We start from the raw sequence: 7,941 nt of genomic DNA, 5'->3' as shown, positions 1-7,941 counted from the left end.
CAAAAGCCCTTTGGATCACACAGGTATTTGAAATCTGAATTTCCATTGCATACTTAATTTATCCCAGCATTCCTTACTGAAAGCATTAAAAGCAACAATTTAACTGGATCCCATTATCTGTTCAGTTCATCTCAGAGATTCTGTTCCTCCTTTGCTTTATCTGGCTGTATTTTCCAAGACCTGTTTCCCATTAAGTGGAGAGCTCCTGCCTTTGGAACAGCTACTGGAGGGCTTAAAAGTTCATTCCAGTGAAGAGTGATTCAAAGGCAGATTCCTGTGTCTTAATGGACTCTTTCTTCCTCTTAAGACAGCAGTGGAGCGTAGATTTTCTCACCCCACATCAGACAGTGACTCCACATCTTGTCTCTGACAACAGCCAGTTCTGGGTGCATCTCACACACACACACAGTGGGTAGTCAGAGACACAGAGCCATTGAGAACTTTCTCTGGGCTGATGCCACAAAGAACCTGACTTTCATTTTAATGCTTGAGAGGTTTATGCTCTTAACATGATAGCCTACAGTTCCATTGGTTACACATTTTTAAAATACTTTTAACCCAGTTGTTCTCAAGTTCATTAGAATTCCCTAACTATTATAATATAAGAGGTATCTTAGTTGCCTCTTCCAGAACGTTGTGTTTTTCTTCAGTCTCACCTCATGTATCTATGTTAACAGGAAACAGGTCTAGTCTCTCTGATATTTTCCTTGTCTAAAAAAGTCTGAAGAAACCACTTTAGGTTTTTACAGCAATGTCATATGTCTTTGTATAATTTCATCTCCGTGTGTAAAAGCGCACAGTGTCTTTACAAAAACTGAGTATTTCAGCTAGAGGAATTTTTTTTATTTATCCAGTAGCAATGTAATCTCTTCCATTTCACAACCTGATTTAATTTCTTATAAAGTTTGTCTGGCATGAGACAAGTGGTTTTGTGAATCAGTTTGATTCACATACTGAACTTTCTAGGGTTTTTAGGCATCAGAATTTTGATTGATTTTGAATGGTGGGTGTCACCACTTCATTATTCCATGAGCTTTGCCAGCTCTGAAAACCAAACAAAATGCAAAATAAACTGTACCTTTCATAAGTCACTTTGTTGCTAATTATTGTGTAGCACTTTTCTCCTCAAGAAAACAATGTCTAAACCACATCACATTTCTTCACATTTAATATTTTTTCCAAAGACAAGCTCTTTGGCAAAATGAAGGCTATAACTCCTGCATGTGATTTAAAGGATAAACAAAGAGTGGGGGGAAAAAATCTTCAGGTTCAATAAAATAATTCTGCCAGAGGAAAACCATAGCTAATGTCAGATTAGTGTGAAAACTACTTGGGCTGCTTGTGCCTTGTATTTGCTTGAGGCTGCCTTTCACAGAGGGATGGTGGTCTCTTTCTCACCAGCAGCCTACCTCCCATTTTAACTCCTCATTTTTGAACAATGTTTCCTCTCCCTGTCCATAGTAACATATTCACAGAAATACAGAAATTATGTGGGTTACAAATATTTAATTTTCTGAGTAATTGCAAATGAGGACCTAAAAGTGCAAGCTCGGTGCAGAACATATCTCAAGGGGACAATTGACACTATGACATTTAGCAGCTATGCAGTTGGATATCTAATGTTTATAATGGTTCCCAGCTACCCATTAAGAATGCATACATTTTTCTTCATTTATTATTTATTGAGCATGTGTATCTGTGTATTCATAAAGGATAAACATGTGTTGCTCAAATCCAAAGTTAAGGTAGAGTTCCTTGGGATATTAGAGCCATCGCTATCAGTTGGTACTTGAAATATGGAAAAAAATATTCAACAATTAAACTACATCCAGTATTCATCAGTGGATTCAGAGACCTAACCTTACTATCATTCAGAAGATTGTCCTTGATATTTAATAGGCCTTTATTTTAGCATAATCTATATTTAAAAGCAGGATGGAAAAACAAAGTTTTGTGAAGATCTGAATTGTAGCATACATTCTAATTTGTTCAAGTTAGATTTTAATTTGAAATAATAAAAGAATGGTTAGTTTTTTGTAGATATATTTTTGTTGTGTTCTAAAATAGCAGTTGACTTAATTTTCCATACTTGAACTCCTACCATGGCCACTTTGGAGACTGCGCTCAAAATGCACATAAACCTAAATCTTAAACAAGCATTCAGTTATGCACTGGCTAACTTGATTTCCACACAAATTGCACGGGGTTCTGAAAAACACTGCCAGACTAAAATTAAAATAACAGAAATGGGGATTATTTTAGCAGTATCGCCTTTACAATAAAAATTTTTACACTCTTAGTAGTAGAGATTAGCGTAGTACAAAATAATGGTCTTGGCCTTATAATAGAAGGGTCATAGCTTGGATCATAATCTTTCTTTAGAAGAAAATCCTGCCTCTCAGAAACCAAGTATGTAATAACTGTAACTTCATATCTGACTTTTCTGACTGGTCCTGGTTCTCGTCATCCCCAAGTTGATATAATGTCTGGTCTTCATTTTCTAAGAAAAATATAAATGTTTCAAATTTTGTGGTTCTTCAGAGCAACAGTGAAATGAAAGGAGTTAGACTTTATCCAAAAGTTCTCATGATGAGATACAGTAAAGAACACAGTGAAATTGTTGTCCATTATTTTTAATAAAGGTTAATTAGCTGTATGAAATTTAAGTCATATCTCAAAACTGAATCATAGATTTCATGCAGAGTTCATGAGTAATGCAGTAAAGTCCCTTTTTAACGGGTTGCATCTACTTTTATGCAGCAGATTGGATTATAGCAAAGATTTTGTACAGCTCTAACATTCACTGCTATTTTGTCTTCCAAAATCAAATTCCACAGCTGTCAGGAAAATACTGTGCATTCAGCAAAGATCTGATTTTGGGAGGTAATAGACCCAGTGAAACACTAAATCCAGGTCCACACAGCACTGCACGGAGCTGGTTATGCATTTTAGCAGAGCTTTGAACTCTCCTTCCAAGTCATGTCCATCAAAATTCATTGTATTGGGAGCATGCTGGGATAAACACTATTTTTTTTGCAATTTGAAACTGCTGAATCCCACATGATGAATGTCAGACTCAGTCAGCTCATCTCAAATGCTTGCCCCAGTGCCTGCATCTCCCTTTTTGTAGTGTGATGCCACCACCTCTTCCCTCTTCTTTGTGACCTTCCCATTTGTCTGCCAAAACCCACCATGGCCACACCCCATGTGCTCAGCAGCTGTGTCCTTGTGCATTTGGCACAATCTGCCAAATATTTATCTCATGGGTTAGTATTTGAATGTCTTAATGTGTCCCCACTTTTCCAGTGCATGTGCAAAACTGAACGTCTTCAGCAGTTAAACAAGGCTGCTTCTAGCAGCATGTTGCATTCCTAATATATGTGCTGCTTTTTTCAGTGAGAGGATTATTTGCTATTCAGTTTAAGAGTAAGTATTAATACTTTTCAAAGGCAGAAAAAACATTGGAATTCTGCTGTGTTTTTCCTATGTTTTTTGGCTGGCTGGCTGCAATGGAGAGGCTGGCAGAAAATCCTAGCATGCCAGTGGCACTGTAACAATTTCCTCTGCAGCAATGGACTTCCACATGACATTCTGATGTGGAAGTAGTGACATTTTGCAACCAAAACATTATTCTAAAATCAAAATTTGCTGTGCAGGTCTAACTTAGAAGTTAGGAAATGTACTGTTTTCCTAACTTTGTTCCTAGTCTCACAAAAAGTTCTTTGTAAAAAGGACATAGGTGGCAAAAGAGAAACAATGAACAAGTTTCTGTATAATTATCTTGATGTTAAAGTGACATCAGCACCTGAAATGACAAGAGTCACAGCTGAAAGTGTGAATCCTATCTAATGAAAATGTAGGCCAAACTAAAAACTATATCTTTACGTACAACCAGAGTGATATTTAAGTAACATAGACCCTTACAATTTTCAATCCTCTCCTGACATGTTTTTATTTTCCTTTCTATTATTCTGATTTAAATACTATAAAAATAATAGTCTAAAATTTGCTCTGCTTTTATAGAGAAATTACCATGTTCAGCAAGTCATGACTACAGAGACAGAAAAGTAACAGACAGACAGCAAGACAAAAGAAGCGATTCAAACTCACAGAAGGAAAACAAATGCAAAAGTATCCCTATAAATTCAATGTTCATCAAATAATGTAAAGAAATGACAGGAAGTACAACCCTAGTACCAAAAAAGCGAGCATGAGGTTTAGAGAAGATGAAATAAAAAACTTAATAACACAAAGGCAACCTGTGAGCAATCAGTACAGTGAAATCTGTACACCAAATGAACAATTATCTACTTGTACTGTACACTGCTCAAAAACAGTGTAACAATTTACAGAGGAAAATATTCAGTTTGGCTGTTAATGTCTCGTCAGTCTAAGTATTAAAAAAGTAGATATCCATGAGCACAATGCATAAATATTTATGTCAATCAAACTGTTTCACTCAATTCCCAAAAGCTGCCAGAAGTCTCTGTATATGATACATTTTGCCTTGGGTTTTTTTTTGCTTTGTTTTAAAGATTTGTAAGGGTTTTCAAAAATTTCCTCCTGTGACTTAAGTCTGCTACCCAGATACACCAGAAATGAGTGAACTCAAAATAGTAAGATACTTTAGAGAGTTGCATAAATCAAATATTTTGCACACAAGGAGTTCTCTCTATAACACAAGTTGTTCCACCTCCTGTTAGTATGTTCCCATTTCTAAATTTGTCAACAGCTTGAATAAAATATTGTGGACTCTGAGAACTTTTAAGTTTGAGGCATGCAGAAACTTCCAGGCTCAGTGAATGATCCAGGCTGTGGATGAAACATGTGCTCTTTGACCTATCTCAAAGGGACAGGGAATATCAGAAATATCTATGCATCACACAGAGGGGACCTCAGGGGCCACTTGCTGGGGATGGGCTATGAGCAGGAGAAGTGAAGATTCCAGCCCTTTGCATGAGTCCCAGCTCCCTTGCAGACGTATTTTCCTCCACCAGGGCCTAGGAGTAATGCACAAAGAATTCCCATCTTTTCCTTTTTGGATGCCTGCTGGTGACTTCATCTAAATGGATGATTCAGATTGGCTTTCTTAAGAACTTGATGGTAAAAGAAATTAGGTCAGATTTAGAAGTGTATGGAAATAAAGATATTGAACAAACTGGTAAATGGAATATGCTAACAGCTCTCCTGAGTAGTGTGACAGTGACCTACTCCTCACACTTCCTGGGAAGTGTGTGAGAGGCTTTGAATCATAGAATCATAGGATCACAGAATCATTAAGGCTGCAAAGACCTCTAAGATCCAACTGTTAACCCAGCCCTGCCAAGTCCACCAGTAAGCTATGCCTTTCAAATATCTCCAGAGATGGTGACTCAACTGCCTCCCTGGACAGCCTGCTCCAGTGCTTCACAACAGTTACAGTTTCCATTAGGAAATCTTTCCTAATATCTAATATAAATCTCCCCTGCTGAAACATGAGGGCATTTCCTCTCACCCTTCCACTTGTTACTTGGAAGGAGAGACCAACCCTCACCTAACTACAACCTCCTTTCACGAGCCTTCTTTTCTCCAGGGTAAACCACACCAGCTCCCTTAGTCACTCCTCGTCAGGACTGTGCTCCAGACCCTTCACCAGCTCCATTGCCCTTTTCTGGACCTGCTCCAGCACCTCAATGTCCTTCTTGTAGTGAGGTGCTAAACATGGAACAGCATGAGAGGCAGCCTCGCCAGTGCTGAGTACAGGGGGACAATCACTGCCGTGCTCCTGTGGCCACACTATTGCTGACAGGCCAGGATGCCAGCAGCCTTCTTGGCCACCTGGGCACACTCCTGGCTCATGTTCAGCTGCTGTTGACACCATCCACTCCCATATAACGCTCTTGTGTTACCTCAGCACAGCTGTCCTTACAGCCTCTCTATTAATCAGAGTAAATGATTTGTAGATGCTAAACATGCTTTTTACCATCTGCTCTTTACAGAATGTATGCAGACTGCGGGCAGAGACAGTGCTGCAGAGGAAATGCAGATTTAGCTGCAATTAAACAAAAACAGAACTCTTTGACTAGAGCCCTGAAAAGCACACAAACTGCAGAATGAAGTGGCAAGAGAAGTGCAATGGCAGGGAGTACAATTTGTGTGTGTATGTGTGAAGAATTTAGGGGTGAGGAGTTGCAATCAAGATTTGTAATCCATGGGAAAAACAGCTTTCTGAACCTTGTCACTGTCAGGGAAGAAGAAGGTATTGAACTGGGAAAGTAGGTGTAATGTCAGCAAAGCAAGAGACAAGTCAAAGGACAGCTTTTCTTATTAAAGAGCTGCAGTCTGTGGGACTGAAGTACCTGACATGAGAAAATGGTAGGGAAGGGGGTAGAAAATGTCTGAATTAAAGGTCAGAAGAGATGCATTGAGATGGAACAGGAAAGGGGCACAATGGAGTTTGGTAGGAACAGAGCCAAAATGTAAATGAGATCACAAAAAATGTTTATTTTCTGTCTGAAAAGTTTTGCCTTTTTTGGAAAAGAATGATAGACCCTGAAAATCAAGAGATTTTCTGCTTTTAGACTGTGAACTAAAAAACCCCAGAGCATCTTTAATTATCAATGCTTTATCTGTGCCTCCACGGCTTCTTCATTATCTTCTTGATTCTGTGCACATCAGTGGCTCACAAAAAGGATCACAAACCCATTAGGCTTGAATTGAGAGGGAAAGTGGAGTTCTTGAATAACTTTCCACTTGGGGAACTGAAAATAAGGACCCTAGTGAGTTTTTAGAGGTACTTGATATCTTTTTATTTATTTTGTGAATACCAGCTTACAGCCTTGTCATTTGAATGGACTCACTGAGGGCTTTCCTGGACTCAAAAGCACTTTCACACTCAGATGCCAGTGATCCATGAGGGCACTGTGCATCAAGCTGAAATGCTGCCAGGTCTACAGAAGCATTAATAGTCATGAGAAACTAGAAATAGATATCAGCTACTTGAATGGGTTATATCTAAACAGTATAAAATTTTCATCGTTAAAATAATTTTGGTTCTTGCACTTTTGAGGGACATTAATGAGATTTTTCATAATAAAAACTGGTATTTCTACATGTGCTTATGTTGCCTTCCCATTCAGAGGACAAACAAAAAGGAAGATGTCCTCCCACCTCACCAATTTCTCCTCATTTCTGGATGAGCAGTATTTTTCATTTCAGGAAAAGGAAGTATGAATGAAGATATTATGCTGAACACAGCAGAGAGCAAGGAAATGTAAACATTATTCTGAAATTTGCCAAGAGTGACATGCATCACCACTTGACTGGTGCCACTCTCATGTAGGTGAGCTTCATAAAGTCTCTTTTATGGTTCATGGGAATGACTTTGTATGAATATCACTGAAACAAATCAAATTCCGAGGCAAGGCTTTGACGATCAGCACAAAATCTAAATGAGCCATTTCTTAGATAGAAATGTATCACTGAAGCAGATGGTTGAAGTTTAAGTTTGGCTTGAGCAAAGTGCCCTTGCAAGACAAGCAGCCAGGGATACCTTGTACGGTACAATGTGTGTCCAACACTTGCAAAGATACATTAAAGGCAGTGATGTGTGTAAAGCTCAGGGGCGGTCTTGGCTAACAGGACTGTGTCTGTTCAGACCTTTCACACAACCATAGAATCACAGAATGGTCTGGGTTGGAAGTGACTTTAAAGATTATCTAATTCCAACCCCCCTATGCTTGTCAGGGACATCTCCCACTACACCAGGTTGTTTAACAACCCATCCGACCTGTCTTTAAACACTTCCAGGAATGAAGCATCTAAAGCTTCATTGGGTCGCATCTTTCAATGTCTCACCACCCTCTCAGTTAAGAATTTCTTCCTTATTTCTTATATAAATCAACTCACTTTCAGTTCTTTAGAAATACTTTAGAACTGATTCTGCAGAAGATGAGTACTTTT

Source organism: Zonotrichia albicollis, chromosome 2 (assembly GCF_047830755.1).
Source record: "Zonotrichia albicollis isolate bZonAlb1 chromosome 2, bZonAlb1.hap1, whole genome shotgun sequence".
Taxonomy (NCBI): domain Eukaryota; kingdom Metazoa; phylum Chordata; class Aves; order Passeriformes; family Passerellidae; genus Zonotrichia; species Zonotrichia albicollis.
The sequence above is the reverse complement of the archived record's forward strand: the minus strand, read 5'-3'. Positions refer to the sequence as shown.